This window comes from Bos taurus, chromosome 8 (assembly GCF_002263795.3).
Source record: "Bos taurus isolate L1 Dominette 01449 registration number 42190680 breed Hereford chromosome 8, ARS-UCD2.0, whole genome shotgun sequence".
NCBI classification, from domain to species: Eukaryota; Metazoa; Chordata; class Mammalia; order Artiodactyla; family Bovidae; genus Bos; species Bos taurus.
The window spans coordinates 85,612,689-85,638,457 of NC_037335.1; the positions used below are offsets into that span (position 1 = coordinate 85,612,689).

The 25,769-nt window shown below is 44.1% G+C and overlaps 1 long non-coding RNA gene across 1 annotated transcript; it reads left to right on the top strand.

The window, feature by feature from the left end:
- The first annotated feature begins 1,655 nt into the window (after positions 1-1,655).
- LOC132345993 (uncharacterized) lies at positions 1,656-24,694 on the top strand. Its single transcript, XR_009495652.1, has 2 exons — positions 1,656-4,303; positions 13,506-24,694. It is a non-coding gene; the product is annotated as an uncharacterized lncRNA (long non-coding RNA).
- The last annotated feature ends 1,075 nt before the right edge of the window (positions 24,695-25,769 follow it).

The window sequence follows — 25,769 nt, forward strand, 5'->3', positions numbered from 1 at the left end:
CCTTCACTCAGGCTCTTCTATCTTGCAAAATTATGTTGACTTATTTGTGCACCCTTTCTCTCTCTTTAGTTGGTTTAATGAATTTCATTAGAAATAAAAAATATGTATTTTTGAATCTGCTATCTTTAGCCAGAAGTCTCTAGGAGAAAATGAAAGAAAGAAGGCAGGATGGAAAAGAGGGAGGGGAGGAGGGAGAGACAGAAGTAGGGGTGGAAGGAAAGCAGGAGCGAGGCAAGGAGGGAAGGAGGGGAGAAGGAAAGATTGGAGGGAGGGAGGGAGGAAGGGGTGAATTAGTGACCAAAACCAACTTACTGTAATTTTTCAAGGACCTGCTAAATTTGTACCTTATCAAGTATCTTAGTTTGGAAAGAGGATTCTACTATGATATTCCTTTCTCCTTATTGTTGGTGTGTGAACCTGAAGGTAAACAGAATCTGGGATCTGAATCAAAGAGATGAAAATATATGGACAAGTTACTCATATCACTAAAATTATAAGAATTAAATTATTTCTTGAGTAAGGCAAAGGAATTCTACTCATTAAAAAGATACACTAAAACTAAAATTCTCACAGCTGAAAATTATTATTTTAAATAGTTAATAACAAATTATTTAATTATTAGTTACATAATTAATAAAACTATTTTCAATAATTTAAATCTATGTTTTCAGTTTCTACAAACAAAATAATATATGTATTTCATATACTTCATTTCAATTTTGCTATTTTAAGCTCTGAGTTATACCATGTAGACCACATTAAAAGGAGAATATTAGTCATCAATAGATTTGAAAGGTATATTCAATAAGTAGATGTAAAAAATTCTCTGAACTGCTTGTCTTATAAATGTTGTAGAAAGTATATATGACTATGTAGAAATACGTTAAATCAGTTATAGAGGATTCAACAAAATTTTATTAATAATAATCTAAAAAAAAGCTCAGGTGATTTAAATTACATTTCTTAAATTAGACTTCAAAAGCATGTAAAGTTTAACAGTGTAGGATATAAAAATTTTCTTCCCTAGAAAATAGTAGAAAACACATTTTGAAATGGAAAGAATCGGATGCTTATAGATGCTACTGAGGAATAACACTTGATTGTAAGTGAAGGTGCTGCACAGTTGAGCAGAGCTTATAAGTATATAGACTTGATAATGGCAAATACCATGGAGAAAAAATACAGCAAGAAATTAATAGTAAGTGCAGGAGTTTCAGGAAATTTGCCAAAATTTCAAAGATATTAAGAAAAAAATTTTTTTTTTACTATACATACAAATATCACATGGTTCACAGCCTGTGTAATTCAATGAAATGTTGAGCCACGCCCTGTAGGGCCACCCACAGATAAGTCATGGTGGAGAGTTCTGACAAAATGTGGTCCACTGGAGAAGGGAATGGCAAACCACTTCAGCAGTCTTGCCCTGAGAATCCCATGAACAGTATGAAAAGGCAAAATGATATTACACTGAAAGATGAACCCCCTAGGTCAGTAGGTGTTCAATATGCTACTGGAGAAAAGCAGAAAATAGCTCCAGAAGGAATGAAGAGCCTGAGACAAAGTTGTGCCTGAGCCAGACACTGAGTTGTGGATGTGTCTGGTGGTAAGAGTCAAGTCTGATTCTATAAAGAACAATACTGCATTGGAATCTGGAATGTTAGGTCTTTGAGTCAAGGTAAATTGAAAGTGGTCAAGCAGGAGATGGCAAGAGTGAACATGGATATCTTAGGAATCAGTGAACTAAAATGGATGAGAATGGGTGAGTTTAATTCAGATGACCATTATATCTGCTACCATGGACAAGAATCCCTTAGAAGAAATTAAGTAGCCCTCATAATCAACAAGAGTCCAAAATGCAGTACTTGGGTACAATCTCAAAACGGCAGAATGATCTTGGTTCCTTTCCAGAACAAAGCACTCCCCATCACAGTAATCCAAGTCTATGCCCCAAACACTGATGCTGAAGAAGCTAAAGTTGAACCATTCTATGAAGACCTATGAGAGCTTCTAGAACTAATACCAAAAAGAGAGGTCCTTTTCATCACAGGGGACTGGAATGCGAAGGTAGGAAGTCAAGAGATACCTGGAGTAACAGGCAAGTTTGGGCTTGGAGTACAAAATGAAGCAGGGCAAAATCTAATAGAGTTTTGCCAAGAGAATGCACTGGTTCTTGCCAAGAGAACCCTCTTGCAACAACACAAGAGACGACTCTACACATGGACATGACCAAAGGGTCAATACTGAAATCAGATTGATGATATTATTTGCAGTCAAAGATGGAGAAGCTCATACAGTCAGCAAAAACAAGACCAGGAGCTGACTGTGGCTCAGATCATGAACTCCTTATTGCAAAATTGAAACTTAAATTGAAGAAAGCAGAGAAAAACACTAGGCCATTCAGACATGACCTAAATCAAATCCCTTAGGATTATACAGAGGAAGTGAGAAGTAGATTCAAGGGATTTGATCTCATAGACAGAATGCCTGGAGAATGATGGATGAAGGACTCTTTGAAATTAGAACAATTTCTAGCACATACACAAAAACAAACTCAAAATGGCTTAAAGACTTAAATATAAGGCCAGAAACTGTAAAACTCTTAGAGGAAAACATATGCAGAACAGTCTTTGACTACATAATAGCAAGATCCTCTCTGATCCACCTCATAGAGTAATGGAAATAAAAACAAAAATAAACAAATGGGATCGAATTAAATTTAAAAGCATTTGCACAACAAAGGAAACTATAAACAAGACTAAAAGACAACTGTAAGAATGGGAGAAAATAATTGCAAAGAAAACAATTGACAGAGGATTAATCTCCAAAATATATAAACAACTCATGCAGCTCAATATCAGAAAGAACTAACAACCCAATCAAAAAACAGGCAGAAGACCTAAACAGACATTTCTCCAAAGAAGACATACAGATGGCCAATAAACACATGAAAAAATACTCAACATCACTCATTATTAGAGAAATACAAATCAAAACTACAATGAGGTATCACCTCACACAAGTCAGAATGGCTATAGAGAATGTGGAGGCAAGGGAACCCTCGTGCACTGCACTGTTGGTGAGAATGTAAACTGATCCAGCCACTATGCACAGCAGTATGGCGATTCCTTAAAAAATTAGGAATAAAACTACCATATGACCCAGTAATCCCATAACTGGGCATATACCTTGAGAAAACCACAATTCAAAAAGACGCATGTACTCCAATGCTCACTGAAGCACTATTTACAGTAGCCAGGATGTGGAAGTTAACTTAGACATCCATTGACAGATGAATGGATAAAGATGTTGGGGTACATATGTACAGTGGAACATTATTCAGCCATAAAAAGGAATGAAATTGAGTCTATTGTAGCGAGGAGAATGAACATAGACTTAAGTAAGTCAGAAAAGAGAAAAACACATATCAATATTAATGCCTATATATGGATAATGCATACATATGGAATCTAGAAAAATGGTACTGATTGATGTTTTTGCAGGTAAGCAACAGAGATGTAGACATAGCAAACAGGCTTGTGGACACAGCAGGGGAAGGAGACGTTGGGCTGATTTAGAAAGTCATATTGACATATATATATATAACACCATGTGTAAAATAGATAGCTAATGGGAAGCTGCTATGTATCACAGGAAGCCTAGCCTGGTGCTCTACGAGGACCTAGAGGGGCGGGGTGTAGGAGGTAGGAGGGAGGCTCACGAGGGAGGGAATATATAATGTATATACATTATATCATATATATACATTGTACATACATACACATAATTGTATGGCAGAAATATTATAGTTATGAGTGATTCACATGGCTGTACAGCAGAAACCCCCACAACATAGTAAAGCAATCATCCTCTAGTTAAAAAGAATTTTTTAAAGGCTATGTTGAATGATCCACTCTCAGTGTCCTCAGCAGAATGCCCTTCTGGATGTCTCCCCCTGTATGTTCCAGGGAAGGATTTTCTCCTTTCCCACAGGCTGGGCCATGACACATGGATGCCCATCAAGCCTGCACAGTAGAGTCTTCTCATTTAACTGCCGCTGAGGCCAGTACCATCCTTGGAATCCTGGGGCAGGACCCTTCCATCCCCGAGGAGCAGCAGTTGGCCTCACACCGGCAGTTTCTTTGGACAGTTGGAGGACTTGGAGCTAGACTTTCAGGCCTCTCTGCTCCACCACGATCTCCAGGAGGGGAAACCCTGGGACTGTTCCTGTCACTATGAGCAAAAACAGAACTACCTTATTCTGTAGGGTGAATGATTCTAAGCGCCCACAAAACATTTCAAGAAGGTATGTAAGGCCTGCATCATCTGTAGTTCTTTTCTTATTCATTTATCAGTAATAACTCAATTTTTATATCAACTTAGAGACATACTTAGAGCTGGATTTCAGGGATTCTACTTTCAAAAAGAATATTCTTTAGCTAAGTTTATATTTTGTTTTCTTACAAATTATAACAGGAAGTGGTACTTTGAAACACAACTTCTGCTATGTTTAAATACATGATGAAATGAATGAATTAGGAAATTAACTCTGTTTATTACTCTTAAATATTCTTCAGCTCATTCTTCTGATTTGTCAAGTGTAAAATTTTGACTGAGGTTTAAAATAATGACAATTTCTGAAAGCTAACTCTTTTTTTGCTGTATATTTAACAATAATAACAAAGTGCCCATACTCTACAGATACAATATCCTCATGTTTGTATAGGGGCTTCCCAGTTGACTCAGGGGTAAAGAAAACCACCTGTCAATGCATGAGACCTGAGTTTGATCCCTGGATCAGGAAGATTCCCTGTGGAAGGAAATTGCAAGCCTCTCCAGTATCCTTGCCTGGAGAGTCTGTAGGACAGAGGAGCCTGGTGGCTATAGTCCATGAGGTTGCAAAAGAATGATTCATGATTTGATGACTTCAACAACAGCAGCAACAACATGTTTGTATACACACACACACAAACACAGTTTTCTGAATGTACAGTGAAATATATACTAATCTTCCATTTTGTGTCCTAAATCAGAGATGCTCTTAATATACTCTTGTTGCCATCAATTCTAGAAGCTAGAACCAAATTGGTTCCCAGGAATGTGACCCAGTGCCAACACTAGTTTCAAAGTTGTTACTTCTCAGGACATATTTTGATTTGTGTTTGTCTTGTGTCTTCTCAAAGCTCTTTTAGTTGTGTTTTGTGTTTTGTTCATAGGCAGTTATTTCCTTTTAATTTCCATAAGAATTTGTTCAAATGTTGCACAAAGTTTGCTTTTTTGATTATTAATATGCAGGAAAGCCAACTCTGGAACATATTTTTTTCACCTAAAAGCACTTCGTACCAGGTATCACATGTGCGTATATGTGAGATACAGCCTCATTTCAACAAATTCCACCTAAATTCCACTCAGTAAAAAAGCAGGTAAATAGATAGTCAATGGGAATTTGCTATATGACTCAAGGAATTCAAACTGGGGCTCTATAATAACCTAGAGGGGTGGGAATGGGCAAGAGGTGGGAGGGAGATTCAAGAAGTAGGGGACATATGTACACCTATTGTTAATTCATGCTGATGTATGACAGAAATCAAAATATTTTTTGACGGCTTTGGCATAGTCAATAAAGCAGAAATAGATATTTTTCTGGAACTCTGCTTTTTTCATGATCCAGTGATGTTGGCAATTTGATCTCTGGTTCCTCTGCCTTTTCTAAATCCAGCTTGAACATCTGGAAGTTCATGGTTCACATACTGTTGAACCATGAACTTAGCCATGATCTTCGCTAAGTTGTGTCTGACTCTTGCAACCCCTTGGACCGTAGCCTGCCAGGCTCCTCTGTCTGTGGGATTCTCCAGGCAAGAATACTGGAGTGGGTTACCATTTCCTACTTCAAGGGATCTTCCCAACCCAGAGGTTGAGCCCCGATCTCCTCTACTGCAGGCAGAATCTTTACTGTCTAAGTCACCAGGGAAGTCCCAAAAGTCCTCAAGGAGTTTGTGTACGTACTGGTAGGCACTGAGTTTGATCAAGCAGGGGTATTATTCTCTAAGGACTGCTGTTTCACCAATAATGAATGGACAGTGGAGACACTGAGAGTAGGGCTCTATTATTCTCCCTGCATTTGGCCAAGAGCTTTAATAGTCCCACTGCAGTCCTACTGCTGGTTTCATATGGGAGTTTAGATCCAGGTTATTACTTATTGACAGTGGTTTAGACTCAATCGTGTGTTACTAGTGATGCTGCCACTGTTCTTGGGTCTTGTGTTTCCCAGTCTCTTGAATTTAGTGTGTGTTTGCACTAGAGAATATGCTGGAGGAATTCTTTTAGGAAAGTCTAAGTTTCCTATACTTTCTATGTCTTTGTATATCCAAATGTTTCTTTCATTAGCTTTCTTACCTGAATATTTGCCAGCCTCAGAGCTTGCTAGAGTCTGATGGGACTTACCATCCCATTGACTGAGCTAGCCTTCTAGGAATGGAGGTTTAATGCTGTTACATTACTAAGTGGTGTGAAAAGTCGAAGTGTTAATCTCTCAGTATTGCCTGACTCTTTGCGACCCCATGAACTGTAGCCTGCCAGGTTCCTCTGTCCATGGAATTCTTCCAGGGAAAAATACTGGAGTGTGTTGCCATTCCCTTTTCCAGGGGGTCTTCCCGACCCAGGGTTCAAACCTGGGTCTCCTGCATTGCAGACAGATTCTTTACCATCTGAGCCAGGAGGGACCCCAATAAGTGGTATAGATTGTACATAATGCTTTGTAGTTTTTGTTCAGTCGTGCCCAACTCTTAGAGACCCCATGGACTTCAGCAGTCCAGGCTTCTCTGTCCTTCACCATCTCCCAGAGCTTGCTCAAACTCATGTCCATTGAGTTGGTGATGCCATCCAACCGTCTCATCCTCTGTCTTCCCCTTCTCCTGCCTTCAGTCTTCCCCAGATCAGGGTCTTTTCCAGTGAGTTGGCTCTTTGCATCAGGTGGCCAAGGATTGGAGTTTCAGCTTCAGCAAGGGTCCTTCAGGATTGATTTCCTTTAGGATTGACTGGTTTGATCTCCTTGCAATCCAAGGGAACTCTCAAGAGTCTTCTCCAGCACCACAGTTCAAAAGAATCAATTTTTCGGTGCTCAGCTTTCTCTATGGTCCAACTCTCACATCCATACGTGACTACCTAAAAAACCATAGCTTTGACTATGTAGACCTTTGTTGACAAAGTAATGTCCCTGCTTTTTAATATGCTGTCTAGCTTTGTCATAGCTTTTCTTCCAAGGAACAAGCGTCTTTAATTTCATGGCTGTAATCACCATTGCAGTGATTCTGCAGTCCAAGAAAATAGTCTGTTACTGTTTCTCCATCTATTTGCCATGAAGTGATGGGACCCGATGCTGTAATCTTTGTTTTTTGAATGTTGAGTTATAAGCCAGCTTTTTTGCTCTTCTCTTTCATCGAGAGACTCTTGAGTTCTTCACTTTCTGCTGAAAGGGTGGTGTTCTGCATATCTGAGGTTATTGATGTTTCTCTCGGCAATCTTGAATCCAAGATGTGCTTCATCTAGCCTGGCATTTTGCAGGAGAGCCTTGACGTACTTCTTTCCCAATTTGGAACCAGTCCATTGTTCCATGTCTGGTTCTGTTGCTTCTTGACCTGCATACAGGTTTTCTCAGGGGGCAAACCACTTCAGCATTCTTAAGAACCCCATGAACATAATGCTTACCAGTAATCTATTCCAAAGATGGGTCTAGTGTGGATTTTCAATGCCTATGTTAATATTTAAATTAATCTCTAATTAAGAATAAACAGTTTGGGGGACTTCCCTGGTGGTCCAGTGATTAAGACTCCCCACTTCCACCTGCAGGGGGCACAGTGTCAACCCCTGATTGGGAAATGAAGACCCCTTATGCTGTGTGGTGAAGCTGAAAAAAAAAATAAGAAATGAAAAAATAAATGGTTGGGAATAATGACCTTTTTAACTAAGTCAGTAACACTGCCTTTACATAGAATTAATGATTTCTCCTACTACGTGATCTGAAACTAGTAATTCGTCTCCTGTCCAATGTGTCTTAAATCCAGCCTGTCACTTAACATTTTCTAAGAGCATTGTGAAAATCCACAGCTACATATTTTGGTAGCATCTCTAGATGATTTTGGTTTTTATTCTTTTCTGTTGGTCATAAATTATTTGTTATGACTAATTAAATAGTCTTATGTTAAGATTTGCTGTCATGTGTCTTGCTTATATCCTTATTTAGATTGATTAATTTTTTTGATGTTTGCATTTTACATCTATCTTCTACTTTTAAGAGGTCTTCACTAGTGGTGAAGGAGCAAAAAATCCACCTCCCAAAGCAGGAGACCCAAGAGAGGCGTGTTCAGTCACTGGTTCAAGATGATCCGCTGGAGAAGGAAATGGCAACCCACTCCAGTATTCTTGCCTGGAAAATTCCATGGACAGAGGAGCATGGCAGGCTAGTGTCCATGAGTTCACAGAGTTGGATGTAATTGAGCATGTGAGGATCATACTTTCTATATTGTAGCATCATTGATGAACAGGATGCCCGGGACGTGATCTTAGGAAAAAACCAAAGAAGTGGAGTTTTTAAGAAATTCCAGCTTGGTTTTAGAAGCAGGAGTGAGTTTCAATTACATACCAGGAAGGCTCATAGAATTAAAAAAAAAAAAACTTAAAATCAGTGATAATAAAGTTGCTGAATAATACTAGTTTATATAGATCTAAACCTAAAGAATGCTTTTTCATAAGAGATCAGCTGTGACTTTTTTGGGTGAGGAGGCAGCTATCATAGTTATAAAGGGTGAAAATGTGACTATTCAGGTATAAGTGTACTAAGGAGGTTCAGTCATGTCCGACTCTTTGCGACCCTATAGACTGTTGCCTGCCAGGCTTCTCTGTCCATGGGGTTCTTCAGGAAAGAATACTGGAATGAGTTGCCATGGCCTCCTCCAGGGGATCTTTCTGACTTAGGAATGGAACCCACATCTCTTATGTCTTTGGATTGGCAGGCGGTTTCTTTACCACTAGTGCCACCTGGAAAGCCTGAGACTATTCACATGAATCTTAAATTCCATTTCCAAATTGAATCAGAAATAACATATTAATTTGTTTTTCTATTCACTCTTCATGAAAAGTAATAGTCCACAGAATCTCCTAAGTTTTTCTATATGTGATTTAAATTTTTGTAAATAGAAGATGGAAATCAAAACCTACTTATATTGTAGAAAATGTCAGGGGCAATGGAGTGATAGAAACTGGATATGTCAGCTATGCTTACGTTGGAGTCCTCTTTGTACTTGGGTGAATTTCCTGAAAGGTCCTCCCAGAGGCTGCTCCAGTCACTCTTAACTGGTGAGACTGACTGATGCCATTTTTAAAAATTGATTTATGATCTGCTTGCAAAGTACTTTTTAAAAAAGAGAATAAATTTTCTCAATGTAATGAAAATATGAAAGCCATTAGTTACTATTTACATATGTATTTTCAACAGGCTTTAGTTGATTCCAGTCCATCTATAAAGTGGTATCAATAAAACAGAAAACTGAAGCATCTGTGAATGAAGTTTCTGTTACATTTTGACTTATTTGCAAATTTTCCTTGATTCACAGGCACCCAAAATCCTCTAGTAAGAGATATGGTATATGTAGACAAGAAATTTTTGAATGAAAATAGAATAAGGCAAACTCAAAATGCAGTCTATTTCCCATAGCTCTTTAATGTCTAAACAGTCTACTAAGATTGGTTTCCACACATTTTTAGTTACAAATTGTGAATTGTATATGGCAATATGGGTGTGTTTTAAAGGGTGCGTCTCTCCATTCTGTTTGTTAGTTAGTGAAGCAGTTTGTTTCATTCTTACCACAAACCGAGTGAATCATACCTCAATAATTTGGATAAGAATATGATAATGAGGCTTGCGTGTGTGCTAAGTTGCATCATTCGTGTCCAACTCTTTATGACCCACTGGACCATAGCCCACCAGGCTCCTCTGTCCATGGAATTTCCAGGCAAGAATACAGGAGTGGGTTTCCATGCCTTTCTCCAGGGATCATCCCTACCAGGGATCGAACCCAGGTCTCTTACATCTCCTGCATTGGCAGGCAGGTTCTTTACCACTAGTTCAGTTCAGTTCAGTTCAGTCACTCAGTTGTGTCCAACTCTTTGCAACCCCATGAACTGCAGCATGCCAGGCCTCCCTGTCCATCACCAACTCCCGGAGTCCAACGAAACCCATGTCCATCGAGTCGGTGATGCCACTCAACTATCTCATCCTCTGTTGTCCCCTTCTCCTCCTGCCCCCAGTCTTTCCCAGCATCAGGGTCTTTTCAAATGAGTCAGCTCTTCACATCAGGTGGCCAAGGTATTGGAGTTTCAGCTTGAACATCAGTCCTTCCAATGAACACCCAGGACTGATCTTTAGGATGGACTGGTTGGGTCTCCTTGCAGTCCAAGGGACTCTCAAGAGTCTTCTCCAACACCACAATTCAAAAGCATCAATTCTTTGGCACTCAGCTTTCTTCACAGTCCAACTCTCACATCCATACATGACGACTGGAAAAACCATAGTCTTGACTAGACGGATCTTTGTTGGCAAAGTAAGAGAGTAGACAATAAACACAGCTGGTGAGCACATCAGTGCAGATGTTGTTTGGTTGTTCAGTCATTCAGTCATGTCTGATTCTTTGCAAGCTCAGGACAGGTTTCCCTGTCTTTCACTATCTCTTTGAGTTTGCTCAAACCCATGGTCATTGAGTCGGTGATGCCGTCCAGCCATCTCATCCTCTGTCACCCTCTTATCCTGCTGCCCTCAATGTTTTCCAGCATCAGAAACTTTTCCAGTGAGTCGGCTGTTCACATCAGGTGGCCAAAGTATTGGAGCTTCAGCGTCATCATCCATCCTTCCAATGAATATTCAGGACTGATTTCCTTCAGAATGGACTGGTTGGATCTCTTTGCAGTCCAAGGGACTCTCAAGAGTCTTCTCCAACACCACAGCTCAAAATATCAATTCTTTGGTGCTCAGCTTTCTTTATAGTCCAACTGTCACATTCATACATTAACACTGTAAAAACCATAGGTTTGACTAGATGGACCTTTGTTGGCAAAGTAATGTCTCTGCTTTTTAATATGCTGTCTAAGTTGGTCTTAACTCTTCTTCCAAGGAGCAAGCATCTTTTAATTTCATGGCAGCAGTCACCATCTGCAGTGATTTTAGAGCCCAAGAAAGTACATTCTGTCACTGTTTCCATTGTTTCCCCTCTATTTGCCATGAAGTGATGGAACTGGATGCCATTTTGAATGTTATGTTTTAAGCCAACTTTTTCACTTACCTCTTTCACTTTCATCAAGAGGCTTTTTAGTTCTTCTTCGCTTTCTGCCATAAGGGTGATGTCATCTGAGTATCTGAAGTTACTGATATTTCTCCTAGCAATCTTAATTCCAGCTTGTGCTTCACCTAGCCTTGCATTTCATATGATGTACTCTACATATAAGTTAAAGAAGCAGGGTGACAGTATACAGCTTTGATGTACCCCTTTTCCAGTTTGGAACCACTCCATTTTTCCATGTCCAGTTCTGACTGTTGCTTTTTGACCTGCATACAGATATCTCTTTTATCCTTGGATGTGGGGAATCTTTTTCTGGTGGGTTCCAACATCCTCCTGTTGATGGTTGTTCAGCAGCTCGTTGTGGCAAGATGGTGGAGTAGAAGCACATGTGTGTATGATATCCTGCAAGAACACCAAAATTGCAACTAGCTGCCGAACAATCATCGAAAGGAGGATGTTGGAACCCAGTGCAGGTGAGGTGGTATACTACTGGAGAATAAAAATAAATGTTTCCGACATCGTCTGGCCCTAAAAGAGTGTTTTAGTGAGATGAGGAAAAATATAAACCTTGGGCGAATTTCATGCCTAAAGTCTCATTCACGTAAGTGTAATCATTAACATTTGGATCAACTTTCATGCAAGGACTGAATTACTTAAGAAGTTTTCTATGTTACAGATTATCCAGATATGAGACCAGTTTAATTTTTGTGAACATTTTGCTCACTGTTAAAGGATATGACATTCCTCAGTGTGTGAGTGATGCAGTGTAAAGAGCTACCAAAAATGTCTGTAATCTTCCAGAATAAACTTGTTAAGTCATCTTATGCTTGTCCACATATGCTCCAGCTATTGTGGCTGCCGCCCAATGGACAGGCCACTGGATTTTTTGACACTGAATGGGGTTTGCTTTCATATCCCACAGAACTGTAGCTAACAAAGGTGCAGTTCTTCATGGGCATAGCAGCAGCGCCTCCTACCACCTCACAACTGTACAAGCAGGAAAGGAATAGGCAAAATGTCAACTTTCCATTTTATCCCTGTAAGGAGCTTGACTACATATTTTCCCAGCTTCCATTTAACCCAATTCCAGGTGGGGACTGTGATCCCACCTTTGGGACACTGATGGGCACTTGAACGTCCTCAGTGACTGAGAGATACCAAGGACAAAGAGTGTGGCTGGATGTTTTGGGAGGGACCACAGTCCAGCCTCCTCCCCTATTCCTCCCTCCCCACCCTCAGGACCCCTCTCTGACCAGACCACAGCTCTGTGATGGGGTCCAGGGCTTTAGCCCCCAGGGCACACCTTTTGCTCAGTTTCCTGAAGGCAGCTGTGTGCGTCAAATGATGGAGAATCCTCTCTGTGCTCTGAAAAGCACTTCTGATACTTGGCTGAAGTTTGATACTTGGCCCCAGTTCCATTTTGGAGGTGATTAATGATTGATCAGGAAGGTAAGGGACCCTTGGCCCAGACTCACAAGCATAAGATGCTCTCTTCTTTACTATTATTATTTCCAAATTTCTGAATCGACTAGAAAGACTCCTGGGATGGTAAAGAACAGGACATCTATTCTCAAGGAAGAATAGAGCATCATCCCTTTAGGTACAAACCAGGATGGGAGGGCATACCATGAACACTGCGATTTCAATCCAAAGATCTCAAACTAGTTTCCAGGGGTGGTGGAGGCCTCCCAGGCAAGTCCCCAGATACAGGGTCTGAGGACTGGACACTGAGTTCAGCCTTAGCATAGGACAGACTTTGATACCAGTTCGCCAGATGTGAACAGGTGTCTCTGACCAGGACTAATCTGAGGTCACTGCTGAGGTGCCGAGAGCCTCAGAGCAGGGATTGGAGGGGCCCTGGTCTCAGGAAGCAGAGACCTAACTGACAGCGCTCACACTCACCCTTAGGTCTGAGAACGTGTGCATTTCTTAAGCTGAGGAACAGTGATGAAAGAAGTTCAGCGTGAATCTCATGTTGAAAATCCTTCTTTATGTTCTTCACAGAAGGAAAACAGAAAATATTTGTATCTGCTTTAAAAATGAGTGAAAGGAAAGAAAACCTACAGAGCTCTGTTAAACATAGAAAATCATATTATGAGTGGCCACTGAGTGTCTGATGCTTGCCTAGAGAAGGGAGAGAGAAAGTGGATCCCCTGTCCTTTTTTTCTTTTCTCTCAGCATCAAATGGAGCTGAGGGAGAGAAGCAGGAGCAGGAAGAGAAATGAAGCTTTAAAAGGTGAGTTCTCACCTTCGGCCCTGTGTGCTTTAAGCATTATTCTCCACCTCTCTGGCCCTGGAAAAGATCAGTTTTCATTCCAATCCCAAAGAAAGGCATTGCCAAAGTATATTCCAACTACCGCACAATTGCACTCATCTCACATGCTAGCAAAGTGGAAGTTGATCAGTTGTATCTGACTCTTTGTGACCCCATGAACTACACAGTCCATGGAATTCTCCAGGCCAGAATACAGGAGTTGGTAGCCTTTCCCTTCTCCAGGGGATCTTCCCAACCCATGGATAAAACCCAGGTCTGCATTGCAGGCAAATTCTTTACTGACAGAGCCAGCAAAGTTATGCTCAAAATTCTCCAAGCCAGGCTTCAGCAATATGTGAACCGTGAACTTCCAGATGTTCAAGCTGGTTTTAGAAAAGGCAGAGGAACCAGAGATCAAATTGCCAACATCGATGGATCATCGAAAAAGCGAGAGAGTTCCAGAAAAACATCTGTTTCTGCATTATTGACTATGCCAAAGCCTTTGACTGTGGGATTCACAAGAAACTGTGAAAAATTCTGAAAGAGATGGGAATACCAGAGCATCTGACCTGCCTTCTGAGAAATCTATATACAGGTCAAGAAGCAACAGTCAGAGTGGACATGAAACAACAGGCTGGTACCAAATAGCAAAAGGAGTAAGTCAAGGCTGTATATTGTCACCCTGCTTATTTAACTTATATGCAGAGTACATCATGTGAAATACCGGGCTGGATGATGCACAAGCTGGAATCAAGATTGCTGCAAGGAATATCAATAACCTTAGATATGCAGATGACAGCACCCTTATGGCAAAAAGTGAAGAAGAACTAAAGAGCCTCTTGATGAAAGTGAAAGAGGAGAGCAAAAAAGTTGGCTTAAAACTCAACATTCAGAAAACTAAGATCATGGCATACAGTCCCATCATTTCATGGCAAATAGATTGGGGAACAGTGGAAACAGAGACTTTATTTTGGGGGGCTCCAAAATCACTGCAGATCATGAATGCTGCCATGAAATTAAGACGCTTGCTCCTTGGAAAAAAACTATGCCCAACATAGATAGCATATTAAAAAGCAGAGACATTACTTTGCCAACAAAGGTTCGTCTGGTCAAAGCTATGGTTTTTCCATGAGTCATGTATGGATGTGAGAGTTGCACTATAAAGAAAGGTGAGCACTGAAGAATGGATGCTTTTGAAGTGTGGTGTTGGAGAAGACTCTGAGAGACCCTTGGACTGTAAGGAGATCCAACTAGTCAATCCTAATGGAAACCAGTCCTGAATATTAATTGGAAGGACTGATGCTGAAGCTGAAACTCCAATACTTTGGCCACCTTATGCGAAGAACCAGTTCCTTTGAAAAGACCCTGATGCTGGGGAAGATTGAAGGCGGGATGAGAAGGGGACAACAGAGGATGAGACGGTTGGATGGCAGCACCGACGCAATGGACATGAGTTTGAGCAAGCTCTGGGAGTTGGTGATGGACAAGGAGGCCTGGCATGCTGCAGTCCATGGGGTCACAAAAAGTCAGACACAGTTGAGTGACTGAACTGAACTGACTGTGGCCCTGAGGGCCCAGGTCCATGGTCTCTGAGAACACAGGTAGCAGGGCCTGTCACTCAGGAAATAGAACCGCCAGGGATGCTTCTGGGTAGGAGAGCAGAACCCAAATACTTCCCAGATTCCATGTGTAGGATGAAGCTGTGAGGGAGCTGGAAAAGGGTGTGGCCCAGCAGGTGCATGTGGAACGCATTGCACCAGTAACCCTGGTTTGGGAGGTGAGACTGCGGGGTTCGACCAGGACAAGTTGTTCAACTTTGCTCAGATTCATCTGTGCAGTGCCCCTGGTCCATTCTCCTGCACAGCAGGGGTTGCGAGATCAGCAAGGGGTGAAGGATGAGGAAGCACTTTGTAAATCATACATGCTTTCATGAGTTTCATCATTACTCTTAGGGATCCTGTGGCCTTAGATGCTGGTGCTTGGGCTCCAGTATCCCCCCACTTAAAGGGACAGTGCACTCAGCCTCCTATAAGACCCCTAGGCTGCTGCCTTCACAACCATGCCCCAATCTGCCAATTTCCAGGTTGCCAAAATGGTCTGGAAGAACTGGAATGAGTCCGGGGCCTGATTTCACTTCTGCAAATGTAGAGAATCTTCCCCTTGTCTCCTGGGTTCTTCTTCCCAGAGTTTCCGCTATGAGCACAGGGCTGCTGGGAGCCTGGGGCTGAGCTGGGAGGGGGAGTCTTGGGGGCTGGGTATGGTAAAAGCCCGGGTGTGACGGACAGCAGTAATATTGTGATGGCAGCTTGGGGGCTGTGGAGAGCCATGGGATGCAGGTGCCCACCCCTGCCTGGCCTGCCCGGCTCATCTGGCCCGGGCAGCTCCTGGCTACAACTTGTTCCTTATGTCTCCTTCAGCCACCTGGAGAGGATTGCTGATCGTACAGCTTTCATCAGGTGTCCTGTGAAGACATTTGGTTAGATGTGCAAAGCAGTATCTGCTGGAGCCCATCAACAATGCAGGGAAGAGGCTCGTCCAACATGTCCCCAACTCCTCTGGCCAAGCGGCCACTACCTTGAGCTTCTACCATTTATCCAGGCTCAGTGATTGCATTCTTCCATTCATTCAAATTCATCCCTTAGTGCCTCTCCAACACTAGAGAGTTTCTTCTTCCTGGACAGCTTTCACCATGGTCACTTGCTCTTTCCCCTCCCCACCCCATGTAGGGCCCTGCCCTCCACCTCTGACAGCCTTCTCTGCCTCACCTCCATCAGGTGCCATGCTGAATCTCACTCAGGGTGACCCGGTGGCACTGCCACTGAGCTCCATGCCACACAGGTCATCACTCTCCTCTTGGAGACCAGTCATCTCAGCACATGTCCATTCAAGTTGTCCCTTTTCAACCCTCTCTTGCTGGTAGCCCTGGAGCTTCTCCACCTTGACACACTTTGAATTCAGGCAAGAACACCTTCCGCTCCACCCATCAGATGCTTCATTTGGGGAAGACCCCACAAACAGGCAGGCAGATACCATGTCAACGTGGATGTCCAGAAACTGCTGGAGATACTAATCACAAGAGAGTAAAACTGAAGATTTGGAAAGAGAATGAAAAAGAGGAGGAGTCAGGCTACTACCTGAATACTTTGGAAAAGAAGATTCAGTCACCAGATGACATGAAGGACACCTTGGGTGCCAACACTTCTGGAGCTAAAAGGGAAACCTGAACAGTTGCTTGGTCCTGAGAAGCCCCCATATTCTGACATTTTGGGGGACAATCTACAGAAGACAGGCAGCTAGCTCTTCTGGGGTCTACCTTTTCTGCACAGTTTCTGGTGGCTACTGTCACAGTACCTGGGTCCCCTCTAGAGTTATACCCTATCCTATTTAATGAGTGCTCTAAGGCTGAGCCATTTCAAATTCAAGCTAAATTTACCTTCAAAACTCATCAATGGTCAAGCCTTTCGTCACCCTGTGGTCCAGGCTCAAACTCAGTCCTTGACTCCAATCACGCCCCATTGCAACCATCACCTCTAGGTCATATGGATACTCAGGGCTGACCCCTACCCTTGCCTCCAACCATGCCCAATGTCAGCCATCATCTGAGGCTTCCATGGAGACCCAGGCCCACCCACACCTCATGGCTCCAACCATGCTTCAGTGTCAACAACCACCAACTTAAGCTCAGGTGGAGACTCAGGTTTGACCTGTACCCTTGGCTCCTAACCATGCCCTGATGTCAACCACAACCTCAAGCTCAGTTAGAGAGCACTGCCCATCTCTCACCTGTCTCCCAGTCCAACTATCTTCTTTATAATACCAGATTAGGACCTGTGAAATATTTTGCAGTCCAAAAAAATAAGGCACAATCTTTCATCTCAAATGCAGCTCAAAGCCTGGAATGTCACTTTTTTATAAAAGCAACTAGAGAGTGGAAGAAATTTACCTGATTTGGTCAAAAGATTTCAGCAGGTGTTTAGCCAGGTCACTCCCAACCTTTCCCAGGAGAACAGGTCTTCCCAGGCCCACAGTTCTGTCTCCATCCTTCCTGAGGATTTGACTAGCCCTAATTTTTTGGAGGAACTGGAGCACCATCTTTCCAAAAGGTTCATACAGGAACAGAGTGGTGTGCCCTGAAAAGTCCAAGCACCTCAGAAGCTGATACCGCCTCAGGATCAATTCCCAAAACCTTGGCAGGCACAGGGCAAGAAGGAGCCTTCAAGGCCCTCGGCAGGTCCAGGAAAAAGTAGCCAAGACATACAGAAGATGAGGTTGGAGGTGCCCAGCACAGATGCCACCAGGGACAGACTGTGCCATGATGTAGGGCAGAGCACGGGGGAGGATCCTAAGAAATCTGTACATGATCTCAGTCAACCCCCAGTGAAGGATTCAAGAGTGAAACCTGAGTCAGGAAGAGAGTTGAGCCCAGGCACGAGGCATCCAGAAGTCTCAGGAGTCCTTATAGAGAGGATGTCAGAGCAAATCTGTGAGAGTGAGATACCTGTGAATATCCATTGTTTGAGGCTTGCTGCCAAGCTTGTTTTAGACATTCTTGGAGAGACACATGCTCCCACAGAGACAGAAAATCCCAGACTCCTCCTAGGATGGGGAAGCCTCCGTGAACTCCTCCCATGAGTTACTGTTCTCTGTCCTTATGTTCAACAGGAGCTGGAAGCACATAAAATAACGTTTCAGGTGAGGCACAGGCGGGACCTATCCTCCAAGGTCCTCCAGTTCATACTTAGCTGGAAGTTAAAAAAGGCTCAAGGGTCCATGTTGAAGGCCACCTGTGAATCTGGGACCACTCAAAAGCCCAGTTAACTGAGGGCTTGGGGAAATCTGCTCAGCTCCATTCAGGAGAGAAAGTGATAAGAGTGCCCCCACGTCGATTCTGAGAGTCCCCTCTGAGCTCACCCACAGGTGAGTGAGGAAACCCAGGGGCCTCTGGGAGGACCCCCACCTGGTGACATGCGTAAGCACTCAGAGGTCCCTCTAACTGGACAGGAAGACAAGCCACATTCGTAGGCTTCCATATACAACTTTGTGGGCAGAATTTGGTATGTGAATCTGTTGTGGGGACTGACAAAGGCAGCCTGGAGCCCAGTTCAAATCCAGCAAAGGTCAGGAATGAACAACAGGCAGAATCTGAGAGATGAGCCTCCCCAGAATCTTGCTCTAGTGTGACAGTCATGGGACTTGATGAGTGTTCCCATCCTTCCACAGAACAAGAGGTTGTGGAGGGGGACTGTGCTTGGAAAGGTACTTTGGGACCTAGTGTGCTGATCAAATCCCTAATCATTAATATGGATTTGAGGAGATCACGGTCTCCAAGTTCAATACAAAGTCCATTGCCTCAAATCCAGAAGACTTACGCTTTGAGGCAGTGTCGTTCCAAGGGTTCACAGACCAGCAGAAACAGGCTCAAGGCTGTGCCATTGCTGTGCTCCTTCCAGACTGTGCAACTGATACGTTTCTCCAAGACTGTCACTGGAATATGTTCCTTGCCGCAAACATCATTCCTCTGTCCTGTTCCCAGACCTTGTCCAGTGGAGATGTGTCCAATTCCCAGAAAGACTAAGATGTTGCATCGAGTGGAGGGAGCAGCCAGGGAAGCAGGTGGCCCTGAGATGGCAGTCCCAAATATAAGAGCCTGAGCAAGAAGTTTGTCCCCACTGATGGGCGAGAGATTTAGAGGAGGCACAAACTAGGACAGCATACAGAAGGACTGGCAGAACGGAGCACCTACCAGACCCATAGGATGAGCCACCCTGGCCAGAAACAGGAATCAGCTGAGTCCCTAAGAAGCAAGTTGTGACAGTTAATCCAGAAGAAGGGACAGGTTCTTTCAGAAAGCCACTTAAAAAAATAATTAAGCAGCTTCTGCAGTGGATTTTCTCCAATAAATGCAAAGGATCAGAAGAGCCCCTGCAAAAAGGCAAGCCTGCAGCAGCCACTGCCCAGAGCCAGGAACCAGCAAAAGTAGATTGATTATGGACAGCAGGACTGCTGAGGCTCAGACTCTCCTGACAGCTGTTGGACGAATCCTAAAGAAGACAGTGTTTCACCATGGACCTCAGGCCTTGGAGTTAAATTGGTGAAAAGCAGAACTGACTAAGTCCACATTGCTGCCAACATAGGTTGCTCTGCTTCCAGGAGCAAAGGATAGTGAGAAATACAGCCGGTGATCACCAAGCTACCCTCATTGGCCACATCTGTCCAAAAAGGAATAAGTGGGCCGGTCCCAGGGACAGCAAGTGGCCGTCCCACCCAGAGAGCCAGGTTCCCCCACCAGGCAGAGCCTGCCAGCATGGATCAGAGTGACAAGTCTCCCAAGCTGTCCCCTCCACTCTCCAAGGAAATGTCTCTTTCAGAAATCCACCTCTTCTGGTCAATCAGACATGCTTGTTAAAGTATTCCTGGTAGGAATCTTCTTCTCCAAGAGAAAAAGCATGTCTTGAAGAAAAAAAACCATTTTTTTTCCTCTCATGTTAGCGTGCCCTCTGTGTGCTAATGGCTTCTTCCTACCAAAAGTTTTATTCTCTTCTGCAATCAGTTTTCCCTCATGAGAAATGGTGATCTGTAGTGTCCTGCTGGGCGGAAGTGATGAGGAGCCTTTCTTCCCAGGTGCCTGCTGTGATTTCCAGATGGACAGGGCCTTGGAGGGAGGTGGACCTCAGTAGGATGCTCACCCTCACCCCGGTTCTCTCACTGCACCTTCAGTGTCCACAACACCAGCGTTACAGAAACAAGAAACGGCATTCAGGACACGCCAAGGTGAACTGAACCTAAAGACCTCCTCCTCCTCAGGATCCAGCTCAGTCCTCTCCATCTCTCTGTCTACCTTGAACTTGTGTGGCTGTGGGAAGAGCTTTGCAGAGGCTGAAATTCCCTGCATGCTCAGAAAGTATTAGAGACAAGTTCATATGTTGGAATAAGAAGGGGAGCTTGGGGGTAGTGCTGGCCCGAGTCCAGAGGACAGAGAAATCTTTTTCCCATGTCAAGGTGGGATTACATGACGCTGCCCTCGAAGCCCCTTCTCTCCTAGAAGGAGCTGGGATTGAGATGGGCCAGGAGCGTCACCCTCCCTTTGTCTTTCTCATGCTCTGGAGCAGAGCCGAGGATGAGGACCACAGTCTCAGCTCTGAGGGTATGCAGTGTGCAGCATGGAGGCCCCCGAGGGCCAGTACATCTCTGTCCTGGAGGAGAGGACAGCCCTGCTCACAGCGCCCACCTCCCCTGGGGTAAGAGCAGGGGCATGACTGTGTGCAGTCACCTCATTATCTGAGAGTGGGACGCTGTGCCCCTAGGGTGGGATGCAGGGGAAGGAGGCAGGTGGCATAGATGTCCACAGATGGTGCAGTGACCAAGGAGCCCCTGGCATCCCACCACAACTACAGGCCCAGAGGAAGGAAATTAGGGGCCCGGCGGCTCCTGGCAGCCCAGAGTCTCCCCCCTACTCCAGCTCTCAGAGTCCAGATTGTGTGAAGCCACCTGGAGCTCCTCCCCAGAGGGTCAGGCTCCCAGAGGAGTGGAGCCTCCGAGAAGGGAAGCCTCACTTCTCCACAGTGTAAATAATCAGCTTTCACAAAACTGGGAGCTTTGGACTGACTTGTAGTCTGTGACCTCTCCCTACATGTGTGGCCCAAGGAGGCTCCCAGGGAAAAGGTGAGGCTCGACAGGTCCAGGAACTGTGCAGGGGTCATAGCAAGTCTCCCCTGCCCTCAGCCTTGCTCACTCCAGAGCCCAGGGTAGAAGAGGCTAGCAGATAGTGTCACCCAGTGGGTGGGAAGTGACCTATCGGTGGAAGGTGCTGTCAGCTTTCCTCCCCAGGCCTGCTGACATGGGAAAGTGGGCAGATGGGAGCAATTCCCTAGAGCAATTCAGGGCTCTGTGTCACAGACATTCCCATGGTGGGGAATCCTGCTCCAGGAGGTGCCCCTGGTCCTGGATACAGAAGGACTGGTTCTGCCCTCATGCTTGCCAGGATGCCAACATGTGAGACCAGGACCAGGGTGGGGTGGGGCAGCGGGGATAGGCCTGCTTATGTTGTGGTTTTTCCCTGACTCTGTGTCTAATTCTCCAGGGCAGACACACAGTTGGGCCCCATTTGGGGCCTGTGGAGTCGGGGGATGGAGACCTAGGCCACAGAGTGATTTCCAGAGCTCAGGAGAGGGGGGCACAGAGGAGGAACCTTGAGCCTGGCTGCTGCCCGGTCCTCTCAGAGGCATTGAGAGCTGAGTGCTGAAGTGGGGGGGATCTGGACCCCCTAGACACCTGTCCAGAGAAGTGACACAGAGGGACACCTACAGAGCAGCAAGAAACCAGAAGGAGAAAGTCTCTGAGCCCTTCTCCTGCTTTCATGGGCAGAAAAGTCAGTAATCGGGTATCTCCCACTAGGAGTCCCCACACAGACCCACACTGGCCCCACATGGGGACCTCCTATACACCCACTCTGAGAAATCTCACCCAGAGACCTTTCAGGGCATCCCACAGAGACCTCTCTCTGGGCCTTCCCACACACACCTCACAGGTGTTCTTTATGATCTGAGTATCCACCCACTGACAGGTCCTTCAAGGTGGGTCTGATGTCACTTAACAAACTGGCAGCACAGGGGAAAGACCAGTGACAACACTCCGTCCCCACACCCCCAGAATGCCACGGCACCCAGATATTGTCAGCATTGCCCCAGACTGGGTTCTCTGCTTGTAGAAATGGCCACGCTTTTCTGTCCTTTTGTAACCATTGCCTCTGAACAGAATAATCAAAAGGTTTCAGCTCATGTAGACCTGCAAAAACTTTTGCTGCTTAGGCCACTCAGGGCCACGCTTGCATTCTCATCATCCCTTTTAGGACCAAAGTGGAAAGAATATACTTCAAAATGAAAGAGGAACAGGCATCGTGGAGAGACAGCAAATTAGCCAAGGTGGCCTGTTCATGTTTTGTAAATAAGGACCTTGTAACAAAGGTCTGGCTCCCTGGTGGCTCAGACAGTAAAGTGTCTGCCTACAATGCGGAGACCCAGGTTCGATCCCTGGATTGGAAAGATCCCCTGGAGAAGGAAATGGCAACCCACTCCAGTTCTCTCGTCTGGAAAATCCCATGGACGGAGGAGCCTGGTAGGCTACAGTTCATGGGGTCGCAAAGAGTTGGACATGATTGAATGACTTCACACACACGACAAAGGTCCTTCTAGTCAAAGCTATGGTTTTTCCAGTGGTCATGTATGGATGTGAGAGTTGGACTATAAAGAAAGCTGAGCACCAAAGAACTGATGCTTTTGAACTGTGGTGTTGAGAAGACTCTTGAGAGTCCCTTGGACTGCAAGGAGATCCAACCAGTCCATCCTAAAGGAGATCAGCCTTGGGTGTTCATTGAAAGGACTGATGTTGAAACTCTGATACTTTGGCCACCTAATGGGAAGAACTGACTCATTTGAAAAGACCTTGATGCTGGGAAAGATTGAAGGCTGGAGGAGAGGACAGAGGATGAGATGGTTGGATGGCATCACTCAATGGACATGAGTTTGAGTAAACTCCAGGAGTTGGTGAAGGACAGGGAGGCCTGGCGTGCTGCAGTCCATGGGGTCGCAAAGAGTCAGACATGACTGAGCGAGGAACTGAACAGAACTCAACCTTGTAACAGCTGAGATCATTATAGCACTGCGCATGCCCATCAGGAGGCGCTCACTCGATCTTGGGTTACAGTGTGCAGTACACCTGTATGGATTCCACCCATGTAGTCGTGGGCACTACTGCTGCTGTGACCAGGCTGTGTCTGCTGCGTCTGCCTCCAGAGGCGAGGGGAGAATTGCCTGGAGCCACCACGGGAGATCCCACCCATGACAAGGTCATGTGGAAGAGCCATGACGAGCAAGGTGGATCATGGCTCAAGGGACCCCCTGAATCTGCTTGAGCATCTACCCCAAAACCAGAATCTGTCTGTCTTACTATTTTGTGCCTTTCACCAACTCTTCTGACATTAACAGGGGGCTACCCCCGACCACCTTTCTCTGGAAAAAGTCAACTTAGGGCTTTAGTTAATAAGTCTCCTGGGCATGAAAGGAATATTTCTATTTTAACCCCTCTGTTGGCATTTTAGCTTGCCTGACAGGTTTATTCATACTCTTGCAATTAACACACATGATTGTTCACAACTCCCTAACCTTGAAAGGCACGGGAAGCCAAAACATTCTAAAAGTCCTAATGAGTATAGAGTCCTTTAAGGGATGAAAAATTACTAGAATAGATAGTATAAAGGTAAAAGGCTAGTAAAGGGCTTCATTACTAGGCCAATGCTTGCTGCCAAGTTCCCATATCCCTTATCCATTGTGCACCTGGGAGTGCATTGGTTAACATAGTTGGAATGTAAGAAAAACAAGTAGCAGCCTTGGAATTAACCACATCAGACCTTTGAGCTGATTGGTTCTTTCTTTGTTGTAACTCACTGCACCTTTGCTCCAGGAGAATGTAACTCTGTTTAGCACTTTCTGAAGCCGACATAGATTAGAAGTATAAAGAAAAAACACTTCAAGGGAAAATAAGTTTTCTGGTTGAGAAACCTTTATCAAAAAAAGGGTCATAAAATGTCCATAGGCCTCCAAGGCCAGAAGATAATGTACACAACATTGTTTATGGGAAAGGTATGCAGAAAAAAATCCTGGTTTTGATAAAGACAAAACAGATGTAATGTTTGCGCTGACTCTGTATGACTTTGCATCTTTCATTTCCCTCTATGTACAAGTCAAAGTATAAAAGTTCCTTTTGAAGATAAAGTTATGGGCCTCGCTCACCGAAGCTTGGTCTCCCCATGTCATTCTTTTTTCCTTTTCTCTCCTTTTCTCTCTCTGTTCTTCTTTCAGGATGACTCCTTGGAACACAGGAGCTTTATTGGCTTTCTGTGTTAATCAAGGAAGATCAAACCTCTGTTCTCTTTGCTTTGCTATCCTTTTGCCTATGCCGTCATCCTGAGGGTACCCCTGGATCCTGCTAGGGCTGGGCCCCAGCAGAGAATATAGCGTGTCTACAGTTGAGGCTGCTGCGTCAGCCAGGAGAGAGGTTGTGTTGTGTTAGGTTATGCCATGACTGTTGCCAGAAGAGAATAAATGTGTCTGGAGTTTCTCTGCCTCCTCGAGCCTCCTTTCAGCCTCTTAGCTTGTGTTTTGCTTACCCTGGGTTCAACGAACAGCAAGAAGATTGGCGCTGTGAGCAGGATGATCAGTGATACAGGCAGTGAGGTGTGAAGCAGGGCTGAGGTCCTCACTGTGTCAAATGCTGTGATCTGATCCTCTTCCTGGCATTACCTTTTTAGAAACCTCTTTACTGTTCACGATAAAATGAAAGATAATAGGCTTGTCATGTGCTTCTGATTATCTAGTGACCAGTCCCCCTAATATCAGGAAGGATAATATTACCAAGATGAGATATTAGCACACACACAAAAAAGAAAGAGCGTGAATCCATAGCAAATATTGAAAACACAAAACTAAACTTTAGGAAGAATGGTGCAGGGAGAAACTATTTCATTCTCAAGTTTTCTTTCAAAATAAACTTGATTGGCCAACATATCTCTAACTTTTACTACCATTTAGATGCTTTATAAGCATAAACTTCACATTTGTTGTTTTTAGTCACTAAATTATGTTTGACTATTTTGCAGCTCCATCATGTACTGTAGCCTGCCAGGCTCCTCTGTCATGGGATTTTCCAGGCAAGGAGCCATTTCCTTCTCCAGGGGATCTTCCTGGGGATCAAACCCATATCTCCTGGATTGGCAGTTGGATTCTTTACCACAGAGCTACTGTAGAAACCTCCAAAGTACACATACTATATGTCAAAGACATAAGACATTGAACAGAAGATTAAATGTCTTGTTAGTATATAAGATAACTCGTAAGAATAATATTTGAATATATTGGGTTAAATAAAATGTATTATCAAAATTATATACACATTATCAAAATTAATTTCACTTGTTTATTTTTTAAAAATGTGCCCACTAAGAAATTTAGAATTATGTATGTATTCACATTCTAGGCTTGCGCTGTGGTTTTTCTGCACAGCTCTAGTCTAAATGGAGACCCCAAACCCTCCCAGCTCTGCCACCCTATGGTTCTATTGTGCTATTGTGATAAGACGTGTATCAGTCTGCTGAGGCTCCATAACAAAGCATCACAGACAGAGGGGCTTAAATA